The following is a 16090-nucleotide window of genomic DNA, read 5'->3' as shown; positions in this document are numbered from 1 at the left end:
CACTCTTCCTTCAACTTCCCTTACTCATGAAATGAGAGTTACCATGAGTGAGAGTAAGAAGTCCTCCAGCTCACCATTATTTCAGAATAAAGGCTTGTAGTATAGACCCGCTCTTCGTTATTTCGGAATAATGTCAGTTATTCAAAAATAACGCTGCTGTGTAGACATAGCCTAAATGTGCATTCAGGACCATCTAAGGGTATGTCTACACTACCCCGCTAGTTCGAACTAGCAGGGATAATGTAGTCATCCGCAATTGCAAATGAAGCCCGGGATTTGAATTTCCCGGGCTTCATTTGTGTGGAATGTACGAGGAGTACAGCTAGTTCGGATTAGAAGCCTAATCCGAACTAGCTACTCCGTGCCGCGTGTAGCCGCACGGCATGGGGTTCGAACTAGCCGGCATTTAAAAATGGCGCCGGCCGGCTTCATGCAAATGAAGCCCGGGAAATTCAAATCCCGGGCTTCATTTGCAATTGCGGATGACTACATTACCCCTGCTAGTTCGAACTAGCAGGGTAGTGTAGACATACCCTAAGAGAGTTGCTAAAAGCCCATGTCTGAGGCATATATTCTTTTGCATGACACCCTTGTAAGGTGGAGACAACACTTCTGTGTCTTCAAAATATGATGCCATCCTGCGCACTCTAACACATTTTTAATTTGAAGATACGGTTTTGCTCTTACTAGTACTTACTAGGCTTTTTCTTCTGGCCACGCTGCTGGTACCTCTATCTTAACTACCTGTTTCTGGATGTCCTTTTTCATATACTCTTCAATTTCCATCAGCTTTGCTATTGAAACTGGGAGAGAATGGAGCATGTTAATGGATTCAATGTCCTGATCCCTTCCTTCAGCTCACTGATGCTGGTTTTTATATTGTGCTCATTGTGTCAGCTAACATGAGTAATAATCCTTGACAACATCTGCTATGTACCTGGTAATGCTGGAAATGCATCAACAAGCACGACCATCTCTTTGGAGCATTAAGAAGGGTCTTTGCTTTGATTGTCTCTGTTACTGGGTGGCCATAGGCAGGGCTCGACAAACTGTGGCAAAGTCCACTCACCAGCCCCGCACTGCGCATGTGCCAGACCCGCAGTGCGCATGCGCGCACCGCCAGTGAACGGGGCGACTGGCTGAAATCTACTTGGCACAGGCGAGTAGATACACTGATTTGTCGAGGCCTGGCTATAGGCGTACTAATGGCATAGTTCCATTCCAAATATGCCAGCCAAAAGCTATTTCTCTTATAACCCTCCTGCTCTCCCACATTCTGCCCCAGGAAATAACTTTGAGAGGAAAAGAGCAGTGAGTATTAGACTTCCTGGCTTGGCTAGAGAAGCCATTAGCAAAACTCTTGAGATCCATCTTTCAGCAATTAGAAAGGCTGGGGTTCAGCAACAACTAGTCAAGGCCCAGCAGGCTGAAGTAAAAGGAGCTACCTGCTACTATCAAGGCAATTTATGGCTTGGACCTAGGGAAGATGATGCTCCTTAGGCCACAGCCAAGAAACCAGGTCAGGGCAAGAGTCTATTGCTAGCTACAGGAAAAACCCTGCTAGTTTAATTCCGGAGAGGGTATGAAGCCCCCAAAGGGTAAGAAACTATTTTATCTGCAATCGGCCCTGAAAGGCAAGGAACATCTATTTTAATTTCTTGTACCTCATGAGGGATTTGAACTTTGATCTGGATGTAAAGCTGATTCACAAAAGACCCACAGAGGTAGGCAGACGACTTGTAGGGGACGTGGATGCTGAAAAAAATGGCAGCACTATGCCTAGACACCAAGGATGCAACCCACCACAGGATGTACTTTTGTTCAGGCTCTGACTGGTCTCTGCTGGCAAAGTGTTTCCTCTTGCAGAAGAGCTACATCTAATCATTCCTCCCATGCATCACACTGCAACAGCAATGGTTCTCCTGGCTGGTAGCACTACAGGAGAGGGGCATCCATTATCACTTGTTTCAGCATGCCAAATGCTTGCTGTTAGGAGGAGATGGATGGGCCCTGCTACTGGATTGAGGTGGGGAAAGAACCTGGACAGAGAATGTATCATTCCTATCAAATACTGTACTCCTTTCACATATCCTGGAATTAGCAGTGTCTTGATCTTGTTGGGATCTGCTTTCGGTTCCCTTGCTGTGAGCAGATGTCCTCTCATGTTTGAGTCAGATTTGTGTGCATTAGGACTTACATTCTTGTCCCTGCATCACTGTAGAAAGGTTCATAGTTTTCTGTCATGATCTCTTCTAGTTCAGCTTCTATATAATTGCTCCTTTCCTTTACAATGAGGATATCATCTGCAATTATCACCACCCCAGGCAGTCCTTGCAGCATTTGGGTGAGACTCCTCTGGAACCTCTGGTACTCTGGGCTTATATCCATTGGCATGCACAGCCATCTGTAGCAACCAAAGGGTGTTACAAAGATTGTCAGCATACTGGGCTCTTGAGTTAGACAAGTCTGCCAAAACCCATTTCTCACATCAGACTATAAAGATTCAGGCTTCGGAAAATTCTAGCAAGATGACATCATTTGTGACCAGGGGATAGTGATGTGTTTTGAATGTCCAGTTTAGTGCCTTAGGTCTATAGACGTGCATAATTTGCCTGATGTATTTTTATGACTACCATGCTGCTTGTTCAGGCTTTTCTGGCCTCTTTAGGTGCTGTGATACTCATGCTCCAAAGACTTTTGAGCTCCTTGTACACTGTATTACATTGGGCAACTGGAAATTTGTTTCGTGATAATCATACAGGTTCCACGGTTGGATCTACTTCCAGTTGCAGCTTTCCTTTTGAGGCACTCATTGCCTGGAAAATACCCCCAGCTGGTACACTGCTAAAATTGTCTCCATTCTCTGTGGGACTCCCCTTTCTGATTCTTGCACTGCAGGTACAAATTTCTGATTATTTCACCCTGATTGGATCTATGGCTCATAAATCTGTATTCCTAGGGTTGCCAACTTTCGAATTGCAGAAAACTAAATGCCCTTGCCCTGCTCTTACCCTACCACTTCTCCAAGGCCTACCCCCCAGCCTTCTGCCACTCACTGTCCTCCACCCTCGCTCCTTTTCAGAGGCTGGGCCAAGAGGTTGGGTTGGGGTGAGGGTTCTGGATGGGGCTGCAGGCTTTGGGGTGGGAATGGGGATGAGGGATTTGGGGTGCAGGAGAGGACTCTGAGCTGGGGGAGGAGTACTGGGGTTCAGGCTCAAGGCAGCAATGACATCAGACAGCCTCTGGGAAGTGGCAACATGTAGTCCAGCTCCCAGGTAGAGAGGTGACTGGGGGTGCCATGTGATGCCCCCTGCAGCCATTGCTCCTGGAGCTCCCAATGGCTATGGATCCCAGCCAATGTGAACTGCAGAGCGAGTGCTCCAGGTGATGCCTCTGGGCAGGGGTGGCATGTGGAGCCCTCCTAGCCACACCTCCTTCCAGGAGCCAGAGAGACATGCCAGCTGATTCCCAGGAGCTGCATGGAGATAGGCACAGACCCTGTCTGCCCTGTTGGTGCTGGGGCCAACTGGACTTTTAATGGCCTGGTCAACTGCTGACAAGAGTGGCCAGGATCCCTTTTTGACTGGGCATTCCAGTAAAAAATGAGCTGCTTGGAAACTGAGTGTATCCTGCAAGATGGGTCTGTGGGGCTTACTATCTCCCACAACAACCTTCAGTTGGTACTGTTATTTTTTGGGTTAGTAACTTTGAGGTCCTATTTTTCTATTGCACGTTATTACATTGTGCCTCCTCTTTGTACTGAACATTTTCAAATCCAGTTCACTCAGAGGAATCACATTGCAGGGGGTCCTGTTATCCAGCTGAAATTGCACAGGGCATTTCCCTATTAATATTGCATGCGTTGAGTTTTGTATTATCCCCGTTGCTTTTCTGCACTAACGGCCTGAACCAGATATGCTCTTGGACTCATGGGCGAGTCGAGATGTCATCACCATTCTCTGATATACTATCTTGATTTTAGTAAGTAAGGCTGTTGGCACAGTCCCCCATGACATTCTCAAAAGCAAACTAGTAAAATATGGTTTGGATGAATTACTAGAATATGGTGTAAAACTAAGACTGTACTCCAAAGAGGAGTTCTCAATAACCTGCTGCCAAAGTGGAAGGGCATGTACAGTGGCATCCTGCAGGCATCAGTTCTGGATTTGGTACTATTGATTTGTCTCTCTCTTTTTTTTTAAGACTGTGGATGGTGAAGTGGAGAGTATGCATATAAAATTTGAGGCTAACACCAAGCTGAGAGGGGTTGTAAGCACTTTGGTGGCCAGGATTAGAATTCAAAATGACCTTGACAAATTGGAGATTTGTCCTGAATTCAATAAGACAAAATTCAATAAAGATAAGTGCAAAGTACTTCACTTGGGAAGGAAAAAAAGTCAAGTGCACAACTACAACTAACTGATGAGGTGGTAGCATTGCTGAAAAGTAGATCCCAAATTGAATATGAATCAACAGTGTGATGCAGTTGGGAAAAAGGCTAGTATTATTCTGGGGTATATTAAAGAGAGTTGTAAGTAAGACACAGGAGGTAGCTGTCCTACTCTACATGGCCCTAGTGGGATCCCAGTTGGTCAATATGGCCAGTTCTTGGTACCACACTTTAGGAGATATGTGGATAAATTGCAGAGAGGTTAGAGGAACACAACAAAAATGGCAAAAGGTTTCGAATATCTGACGTAGGAAGTTAAAAAAACTAAGCATGTTTAGTCTGGAAAAAAGACTGAGAAGGGAACATCAACTATGTAAAAACTGTTGCTGAGATCAACTGTTCTCAAGGTTCATTGATGGTAGGACAAGAAACAATAGACTTAACCTGCTGCAAAGGAGGTTTAGGTTACATATGAACCTTCTAGCAATAAGGATAGTTAGGCACTAGAATACGTTTACACAGGACCTTGTAAAATTCCCATTACTAGATGTTTTAAGAACAGATTGTACAAACACCTGTCAGACAGTCTAGGTTTACTTGATCCTGCCTCAGATCAAGGGGCTGGACTTATGACTTTTCAAGATCCCTTCCAGCCCTACAATTCTATGGTCCTGTGATTACCTGCTTGTACAAGTCCAGCTGATTCTTTTGAGACCTTTCTCTGCTCTTACATACACTGCTGAAATGATTAAATGTGCCACATTCCTTGCAATGCTGTGCCGATGCAGGGCATTTTTTGCTTTTACCCACTCATGCTGCCTTATGCAGTAAATTCATCTCTCTGTGGGTACAGAAATCTGTCCTCCTTTGCTGTTGTGTCACTGTATGCACTTCTGGGGTGCTTTGCCACTTAGAACTTTCATCTTTTCTCATGAGGCTTCTGTTGCATATCCCAGGTCTAACCCATTTATCAAATGTGAGATTGCCTTCCTGGACCTCTTGCATTCATGACATCATAGGTTATGTTTCAGACCACTTTCTATTATACACTTTTCTAAATCCAAATCTAATTCTGGAACCACAGGACTTCAGACTTTGCAAACCTAATACAGGCAGTCCCCGACTTACGCGGATCCGACTTATGTCGGATCCGCACTTACGAACGGGGCTTTCTCGCCCCGGAGGTTGAGGTGGCGGATTGCTACCTGCGAGCTCCGGGGCGAGAAAGCCCCGTTCGTAAGCTGCTCCGGTGCCCCATGTCTGCTGGAGACCGTTTCCAGCAGACCAGGGGCACCGGGCGGGTTCCCGCGCTTCTGAGGCTTTGCCAAAGCAAAGCCTCAGAAGCGCGGGGAACCGCCGCTGCTGCGGCTTCAGTCCCGGTGCCTGTGGTCTGCTGGGGACCGTCCCCAGCAGACCACAGGCACCGGGACAGAAGCCGCAGCCGTGGCGGGTTCCCGCGCCTCTGAGGCTTTGCCAGAGCAAAGCCTCAGAGGCGCGGCACCCTGCTGCTGCTGCGGCTCTGCTCCCCGTGTCCCTGGTCTGCTGGGGGGGGGGGGGCGCGCAGCTAGTGTGCCCCCCCCCAGCAGACCAGGCTTTTGTTTTGGACCCTGGGGCAGAGCAGCTGGGGCGCTGCCAATTGGTCCTGCAGCGCCGCTCTGGGCAGTACTGGACCAACCCGGCAGCACCCCAGCTGCTCTGCCCCAGGTCCTGATTCAGCCGCTTCTGGTCAGTTTCAGCAGTGGCTGAATCAGGTCGCCTGGGGCAGAGCAGCTGGGGTGCTGCTGGGTTGCTCCAGTAGCACCGAGGAGCGGTGCTACTGGAGCAACCCACCAGCACCCCAGCTGCTCTGCCCCAGGCGTCCCCAAGTCAGCCGCTGCTGAAACTGACCAGCGCTGACTACAGGAAGCCTGAGGCAGAGTTGCTCTGCCCCAGGCTTCCTGGAATCAGCCGCTGATCAGTTTCAGCAGCAGCTGACTTGGGGAAGCTTGGGGTTCTTAAGTTGAATCTGTATGTAAGTCAGAACTGGCGGTCAGTTTCAGTAGCGGCTGAATCTGGACGCCAGTTCCGACTTACATACAGATTCAACTTAAGAACAAACCTATAGTCCCTATCTTGTACGTAACCCGGGGACTGCCTGTATGTGAGGAATTTCCTAGCCTGATGTGGGCTGGCATGCGTCAGGCTGAAGCCCATTAAAGGCTGGAAGGAGCAGTAATGATACCAAGAGTAGTAGTCTGATCCCACTGCTGTAGGATCAGGACAGACTTTTTCCATAGAAGAAGCCTGAAAAGGGGACTTAGCAATGAGCAAGTCTTCTCCCATGCAAGGAGCATGGAGAAAATAGACAGCGACCACCTGAAGATATAAGAAAGAGCAGAAGATAGACAGCCCTTCCTGAAGCAGTCTGGGAGAGAGCAAAAGGCCACTGGACCTCACAGAAAATAATCTCAGCCAAGTAGGGAGCGAAAGGGTGAAGATGGGGAAAGAAACTCTGGAAGGGTAGTTCCCACTTTGGAGGATACTCAGACGTGGTTATCTGAATGTAACTGATATTGCACACGCTAACCCACCTGATTATGAGAAACCCAACATCAAAATGCTGGACAACTTGCCCACTGCACATGCATATTGGCAGCAAAAAGCTAATGAAATTATAAGATAAACAAGTAGAGAGACAGTTCCACTATCAGTATATCTACATTGCAGCTGGGATCATGCTTGCCTGATGAAGCAGACAGACACATTAGCTTTGCTCCAGCTAGTGTACTAAAAATAGCAGCAGAGCTGGGGGTAGACTGAGCGGCAGCCCAGGCTAGCTGCCAGAGTACATTCCAGGGGGGTCTGGGTGGATTGAGCATAGCTAGTCAGTCTTAGCTGTTGCTCATTTATATCCCCAATTACACTGCTCTTTTAGTAGCTATCTTGAGCAGAGCTAGCATGTCTGTCTATCCATGCTGAGAAACATGCTTCCAGCTGCCATATAGACACATCCTATCTGAAACTCTTCCGGGAACCGTGTTCAGTACAGTTACCATATCGCAGAGCTCAGGTGTTTCTGGGAGGCTTTGAAGTTCTAGCCATGTTCATAAAGGATCTTTTGGTACTCACCCCACACTACTCCTCTCAGTCTGTTTGATGATCTATCTTCAGTTCATACCCACACCAAGAAACACTGAGAAAACGTTCCCACCTGGCAGCTGGCTCAGCTGTCTGTGTTTGTTATGTCATAGGAAAGCTGGTTGAAGCTGAGCAGGAGCCATGTTTTTATTTCTTTAATAAATGTAAGTACAGACCCTTTACATGAATAGAAGTAAAAATCAGTCTCTGAAGGTTTTTAAATCTTCCAGAAATAGTCCCCAAATCTTAGCCAAAGTTAATGCAGCCAGAATTTCCATGGAAAGCATCCTCAGTATGGAGGAGTTTGTGTGCCAGCGAGTGCACAAATAAGGACTGTTCAGTCCCCTCTTCTCTTGTGCTTCAACTGCTTTGTGACAGAACTTAGAGGGGCAGGCAGTTGTAAGACTTTGGAATGATGTCATAACCTTCGTTTGGGAGATGATCACCCCTGCTTTCAAAAAGCCTTTGACAAAATCTCTCACAAAAGGCTATTAAGGAAACTCAGCAGTCAAGGTGCAAGAGTAAAGTGCTTTTGTGTATTAGAAACTGGCTAAGAGTAAGGAAAAAATGGTCTATTTTGAAAATGGCAGAAAGGTTAAGAAGGTGGATCCCATGGATAAGTATTGAGATTGGTTTTGTTTAATTTATTTATTAGCGATATAGACAAGAGGGTGAACAGTGAGGTGAGGGACCTGACTAAGTTAAGTGAATGGGTAGCACAATGACAAGTGAAATCAGTGACATGCAAGGTTGACACGCAGGGTGGTTTTACAAATGAGCTTTAACCATTCATGAATAACATCTGTGGATCACTGGAGACAGCACCATAATGTTCCCCTCGTTATCAGTGACAGAGAGATGCACAGTGGTTGCTCCCACAACATAATTATTTATATTGGGCCTGAGAGAGACACATTTGTTTAAGTACAAAAAAAGGTAGGATTTAAGTGGTTGCAAGTGAAAACAGTCAGCTCAAAGTAAGTTACCGAATAAAAATGAACCAAAAAATAGCTAATTCTCATTCGTTAAGAAACTTGTTACATGCACATTTTACTCTAAACAGCTGTTTTCATTTCAGATAAAAGCTTCAAATCTGAGCTGATCTTTTACTTGGGTCTACTTTTTAACCACCAGATCACTTTTTTCAATTTAAGTGCAATGTAAGATCCACCTCAAACCCCAATATCCTTGCCCCATTCCCTTTCTGCCTCTTCTTTGAGGCCCTGCCCCGAGGAATCATTCTGCTCACTCAGTAATGGCCCGTCCATAGGTGTGAACTAGGTGGTCGCCTAGGGCACCAAATTAAATGGCCTTTGAGGGGTTTGGAGGCGGGGGCCCCGATCGCGCGTTTCGCATAGGGCGCCAGTTGCCGGCAGCTCGTCTAGGGCTGCTCCTGTGCTCACTCCATCCTCTTTCTCCCTCATCCTCACTCACTTTTACCAGGCTCAGTTAAGAGACTTGGGGGCAGGCTCTGGTCTTGGGCCAAGGGATTTGGAGTGTGGGAGGAGCTCTGGGCTTAGCACTGGGCAGGGGATTGGGGTCCAGGAGGGGTTTCACAGTGCAAGCTCTGGGAAAGAGTTTGGGTGCAGGAGGACTCATGTCTGGGGCAGGAGGTTGGGTACAGGAGGAGGTTCAGGGCTGGGACAGGGGTTCAGGGTGCCGGCTCTGTCTTCCAGGTGGTGGAGCAGTGGAGTTAAGGCAGGCTTACTACTGCCCTGGCCCTGCACCTCTCCTGAAAGCAGCTGGCATGTACAGCAATGGCTGCATGGTGCCATGTGCTGCCCCTCATCTACAGGCACTGAGCCCACAACTTCTATTGGCCATAGTTCCCCATTACTGATCAATGGGAGCTGCAGGAGTGGTGTCTGTAGGCAAGTGCAGTGTGTGGAGACCCCCTGCTCTGCCTTTCTCAGGGGCTGCAGGGACATGCCAGCTACTTTCAGGAGCAGCAATTACCATTGGGATAATTACTCCAGCAACAGCAGATTAGACATTTTAGAACTCACCACTCAATGAATTAAATTTAAGCACAAGAGAGAAATGAAAATGATGAAATGCACAGACCAGTCAAAACCCAAAAGTAACACATTCTGCAAGCAGTAAAAGGAGTAACAACCATCCCCCACATATGTGTTGGATCCGGAGATGAGTGAAGGACAGAGTGTGTTTGTGAGAATGACAGAGACACACACACACAGTGTGTGAAAGTGACAGATTTGCATTGCCAGCTCCTTCCATCCCCATCTCTATGGAGATAGGCTACAGAAGTGGGGGAAGGAGGGACACCCTGACATCTGTGTTCCCTCTTCTTCCTCCCTCACCTTGCCCAGGGAGCAGGAGGCTCCCAGGGGGGCAATTCCAAAGCAGAGGGCAGGAGCAGCATGACAGTGGGTTTAGAGGCAACTGAAGTGCCAGCGCTTTAAGCTTCCCAGCTAAACCGGTCAGAATCACCTGTCAGAGGCTCCAAGATCTACTGCTAGATCCCAATCTACTGGCTGGTGAGCACTGGTCTAAAGCTTCTTCAGAGTTCTGTATTCTCTTAGGGTGGGAGAGGAAGTTTCAAAATCCAGCTGAAGACAAAGGCTGATTGCTATCCCTTGCTTAAACAGATGTTCTGACTGGGCGGGAATCTTTTGTTTTGCATCTCCCCACACCCTTGGTAAATTACCAGGTCCAAGATGGAATTCAGTACCAGGTGGCATAGTCACATGTCTTTCTAGGACAAACCACAGTCTGGCCTTGTTTATCCTTTGACCCTAATTAGCACATTTAGAACAATAAACAGATCAACACTTCATATTTCTAACTTCACATACAAGAATGATACATGCACAAAACCAGGATATGCATATTCAGCAGATTGTAACTATAACATTGATATGTTAAGTGACCTGTTTGTCTAAATTCTCCAAATTATGCATATTCATAAGCCAATTCTCACAAAGCATGGGGTGGGGTGTCAGCCTATGCCTTGTAAGGGCATACCATGTATGTCTAGACTACGGGTTTTTTCTGGGATACCTCTGGTATCCCGGAAAAACTTCACTGTGTCCAGGGAACACACGTCTGCTCTTCCGCTTTTTTTGCGGAAGAGCAGACGTGCTCTTTCGGAAGCCCTGCCTTCCTCCTTCCACAAGGAAGAAGGGCTCTTCCAAAAGGGGAGGATTTTCTGAAATTTGGCTCAGTGTAGATGGCGCCCAACAAAACTATCGGAAAGAGGAACGCAAATTGCAGGGTGCAATTTGCATATCTTTTCCGGATTAGTCTAGACATAGCCATAGTGTGTTAGACTGACCACAATTGACCTCAGAAAGAATGTAGCAGAAACAGGAGAAGCAGATTTGGATACAACTAATGAGAATAATTAGAGGAATAGCAAAACTTTCATTCTATGATGGTAGAAATATTTAAAAAGAGAATAGGGACATATCCTCAATTGATGTAAATCAATATATCTACATTAGCGTCCACTGAAACCTGCCAAGAATCTAGTAATCCTTGATACTTTAACAGAAAGAAAAGATTCACAGTAGCATTAATAAAAACAAATATAAACCAGATATAGGATAAAAAAATCTAGAAGAAGCTAATTCCTCTTAGAATTCCATCACTGGAACTTTTCCACTTTCTTCTGAAAATTGCACTGGTCATTCTCAGACTGGATACTGGGTTAGATGGATGATTGCTTTGAACTAGTACTGTGGTAACTGGATCTTATCACTGGGCAGAACCTCAATAAAGCCTGATATGAATTACAACCCCACCCACCCCCACACATACTTTGTAAAAGGAGAATAAAAGAAACTAAAAAATGGTGCTTTTTAAAATCTTCTGGCTACGTCTATATTGGCAAGATTTTGTACAAATACTTTTAATGTAAGAGTTTTTGCATTAAAGTATATGTGCAAGAGAGCGTCTACACTGGCATGTGCTTTTGTGCAAAAGCATCCGTGCCAGTGTAGACGCTCTCTTGTGCAAGAAAGCTCCAATGGCCATTTTAGCCATCGGGCTTTCTTGCGCAAGAAATTCATGTTGCTTGTCTAAACTGGCCTCTTGCGCAAGAACACTTGTGCAAGAGGGCTTATTCCTGAGCAGGAGCATCATAATTCTTGCGCAAGAAGAACTGATTTCACACATTAGAATGTCAGTGTTCTTGCGCAAGAACTCCCTGCCAGTGTAGACAGGCAGCATGTTTTTGTGCAAAAGCCAATGTAGACACAGCTGCAGCGTGTTCCTCCTCCCTGACTAGAACATTATAGCTGAAGGATGGAGGTTAGTAGGAAAGGAAATATTTGTAGACTTTTTCCTGATTTTTTTTCCCCTTCTATAACTTCTTTTGGAGACTAATGGACCTGGTGTGACAGATTCAGCATCTGTGAGTTTCCCAAACTATGACACCTGGCATCAGACATGTATAAAACCATGTTTCAATAGCACAGATGCATCACTTAAGTCAGTCATGAGTGGGATGAGGTGTGGGGGACAAAGAGAAGGTTTTACAGAAACTTCGGACTTAGGGAAAATATTGGACATGGAAAAAGACTCATGATGGACTGCATTTCTCTAGCTGTCGAATATGGCTTTGAAGCTGCTATGGCTTGGAAGTAAACCAGGATGTCTAGAAAAAGCAGTTTTTCATATCCTAGTATTAACTTTTTTTTCTGATGAATTTAAGTCTTTTGAACCTCCTCTGTACAAGAAAGAGTTATTTGAAAAACTGCTTTTTATAAACAAAGTTATGTTTCTTACCAACCCAGGGTAACAGTAAAATTGGCACCAGCACCAAGGGAGTTGGACAGTTAGGGAAAGTGAAATACTAGATAAGAGAAACTCCTATAAACAATATTTTCATAGTTGGGTTTTGAAAATTATTATTTGAAAATCTGTATTACAATAGATTCTGGAGGCCCTCACCAATAGCAGGGTCCTATTTTACTAGGTGGGACATGAGATACTAGATAGTCTATCCAATAAGGATTTTACACTCCAAAGAGGTAAGACAGGTGGGTGGAAGAAAACATTACAACATTCAAGCCGAAGTTCGGAAGCTGAGTTTCAGAGAAATTAAGTGGCTTCCTTAAAATCACCAAGAAAGTCTGAGATGGGAGCTGAATGCAAAACACCTGAATCCCAGTGTATTGATCGCAGGAGCAGGTTTCCTTCCAAAAACCAAGAGTGCCTAAAACTTGGTGCCTACTTCCACATGAATCTACATAAGTGCATTTTCAATAATATTTTCCACATGGACTGAGCCCCCATTTCTCATTGACTAAATCAGAATTGAAATACACAGCCAGACATTTATCCAGGTGCCTTCATAAGAACGCAAATGCCTCATTCTAGGTACTATACCTCTCTCTGAAAAGCCTTCCTTATAGTTTCTGTCTCTGAATAGTTCCTTTGCTGTTGATAGCTCCTTTGCAATTTCCTCATCTCCCACCTCTGTCTCTTCTCTCTGACATTACACAAAGTTTAATTTCATTCTTAAGTTCTGTAGGGCAATGATCCTGTCTTCTATTTAGGGAGATACTTAGCACACCATTAGATACTCATAGAATTAATTAACAATGGATGTTAGGCCAACAGCACCTACAACTGTCTAACTCAAAGGAGAAAAATTCACTACCCGGACTGTGGAGAGGGCTAGTGAATATGGGGGTGACTTGGATCTAGTGGATGATGAAATGGCTGAAGCATGGAACCTTTTCAGCTATAGAATCCGATTCCTCAAGAAACCAGAGTAAGCCTAGCTTTTACCCCCTGTCAAGGGGCTGAATCCCTCGACAGTCAGGATGCCCCAAAGTCAGGGTCAATATCCTTTTTTTGCAGGGTAAATATGGCCCTACGGGCCTACTCCCAAAGTACAGTTTCCTCTAACCAGGGTAAATACAGCCCTGTGGGCCTAGTCCCAAACACACTCCTTTCTCTCAGAGTTACTCAAGCCTAGAGGCCCAGTCCACGGGTAAGGCTCCCCAAGTTGTCAGGGAGCAGGGTACCAGGGAGGGAGAAGAGGGAGAAGTAGGGGGACTCAGGCCCTCCCGCTTCACCGGGTCCCTTCTTGTGCAAGAAAAACCCTCTTGCGCAATGCCGCTACGCTGATTATTTTCAGGAATAATGGCATTGCGCAAGAGGGTTTTTCTTGCACAAGAAGGGGCAGTGTAGACAACTCCTAGTGCAAGAGCCTCTTCCACAAAATGGCGGCTCATTAGGTATGCAAACGAGGCTCGGCGATATTCCACGCTTAGCCTCATTTGCATACTTCTGGCACAACAACCCGCTAGGGTAGACATAGCTTGAGTGTTTGTTGAGGACTTTTAAAAGCTAAGTCAACATGTTCCCAAAATAATGCTAATACTTCTTAGTTGAAAACATTTTCCCACGCTTTTGCTTAAATGTTAAGTTATGTTAATACCTGTAGTTATTGTCATGCTTGACAAAATAGTTTCTCTGTAGTTCATTCTATAGTACTTAACAGATATTTTGGGTAATCTAGACTTAAGAAATATGGAAGCAGGTCTATTGCCATCGACAGACTCACACAGAGTACAACAGAATTATGGAAAAACGTCTTTAACTGTTTATCAGTCAATACATTTAAAGTAATTGTTGCTTGCTTGTCTTGTTGCTTCTTCATAGGTTGCAGAATTGCTGTTTTAGGTAGCTTTCTAATCTGATGCTATTTTGTGAAATGACTGGTAATTTTTTTAGACTTTACTCCTGCTTAAAACCCCAGTTGGTGCTTGTGGCCGGGCCATCAAAATTTAAAAAGAGGCACCCCATCAAATGCTACATACTGAGGTTCAGAGATAATTTACCTTCTCTGTCCTACATTTACACTAGGTACAGTGAGGAATGCAAGGGGTACCAGAACACCAAGGAGGTAGCAACCAGTTTTTTTGGCATTTCAGCCATTAGTATCAATTACTTAGTGATTAGGCATGTTCCACTTCTCTTTGTGCTGCTTGCTCACTCTCTATCTCTTCATTTGATTACCAGCATTATTTGAGCGCTATTCTCAGATACATGAATTTTGACTAGGTCTGTAGGCTTTTCATAGTAAAAGGAACCATTGTTTCAACTTCTTGGTGCATGCAAGCCAACTGTTTTAGTCCTGGGGCTCTAGCCAGCACCAGTCCTATTCCCAGTCTAGGGCCAGGCACATAAAACAACCATCTGTGGTCCTCTTTAAGCCCAGGCAATTCATGCAGGGCAGGGCAGGGCAGGCAAACAAACTCAACCTGTAGTGATTAGGTGAGCCCAGGCCCTAGTGCAGGGCAGATAGTCCAAATGCAGTTTGTAGTTCAAAGGGGAGACTGACACCCAGGGACTGGGATGGCAGGAGGGACACAGGCCCTCCCTACTCCACTGCATCCTGGCCCAGGGCCCTGGCAGTGGCAGAGTTGACTGTTTCTGGGGTCAGTGGGGATCTGGCCCTCAACACGCTGACTCACCAGAGCCTGATCAAGTCAGTGTGCCAGTGAGTGCATGCATTTTAAAGAGGAGCTTTTAAACAGAACTCGAATTGGCAATATGGCTGTGAGGGCAGATGTATTTAAAACTTCAGAAGACAGTTGGCCTCATTGGTAGAACCGTGGGCTGATGGCCAGGAGGCCCAGGTTTAATTTACAGTTAAGTCATCTGTGTTTATTTCTCACAAAATACATATTTAAAAATTTCTGAAATTAAAACATCATGGTTAAAACACTCTACAGTAAACAGAGGTCTTAAAGGAAGAATGGCTGCCAGCTTTGCTTTTTGTTAAAGCTGTAACAGATTTAAAGTTTATTTTATACTGAAGACACACAACTGTGCCTGAGCCTATTCTGCAAAAGGAGCTGCACGCCTGTGCAAAGTTTGGTCTAGGCTTAGCATTTTAGATAACAAAAATGTGTGTACAGTGTAGCTAAGGTGACGTACAGGCTGCCGGCACGTATCAGTAGCTTGAGTGCAGCATAATGCCTCTCAAAAACATTCAGGCTGGAGGGGGAAAATGGCAAGTACTAAATTCTCAGGATATTCTATTAAAGTTGTACTTTCCAAACTAGGAACCAACACTACCTGTATGGTTATGCTGCAATCAGAGGTGTGACTGGAGCATCTGTACCTGCACCTAAAGCTTGCTTCAGTCTCTTTAACTTTAATAACAATAATAGTGAAGCTGTGGCAGCAAGGCCTGTTGCAGCCCCCCTTGGATATGTACTCAAGTTCTTAGCTCAACCAGTGCGGTTGCAGCTTCACTGCTATTGTTATCTGAGTAATTAGCCAAAGCTAGCTTGAGTATGTCTACACGTATTGCAGTCACACATTTGATTGCATATGAGACCAATATGTAAATTTCTTGTATGTGATCTGGGTGTGAGGGTAAGGAAATCTGCAAAGCAGAGCAAGCATCACTTGAGAGAACATTTTAGTTTTTGTAGTAATTTAAGAAATTAACTTCTTTGTTGTGGATGGGCAAGGAAATATAAGGCTCCGTCTACACTGGCATGATTTTCCGAAAATGCTTTTAACGGAAACGTTTTCCGTTAAAAGCATTTTTGGAAAAGCATGTCTAGATTGGCAGGATGCTTTTCTGCAAAAGCA

General features: G+C 45.3%; 1 long non-coding RNA gene across 1 annotated transcript in view; it reads left to right on the top strand.

Moving 5' to 3' along the window:
- The window catches only part of LOC142826706 (uncharacterized), a 47850-nt gene that overhangs the window by 27391 nt on the left and 4369 nt on the right, over positions 1-16090 (top strand). The gene's annotated exons all lie outside the window — the stretch shown is intronic.

The sequence above is a fragment of the Pelodiscus sinensis genome, chromosome 2 (assembly GCF_052426305.1).
Source record: "Pelodiscus sinensis isolate ZL-2025 chromosome 2, ASM5242630v1, whole genome shotgun sequence".
Classification (NCBI taxonomy): domain Eukaryota; kingdom Metazoa; phylum Chordata; order Testudines; family Trionychidae; genus Pelodiscus; species Pelodiscus sinensis.
Note: the sequence above shows the minus strand (reverse complement) of the source record. Positions and strands in the feature narration are given on the sequence as shown.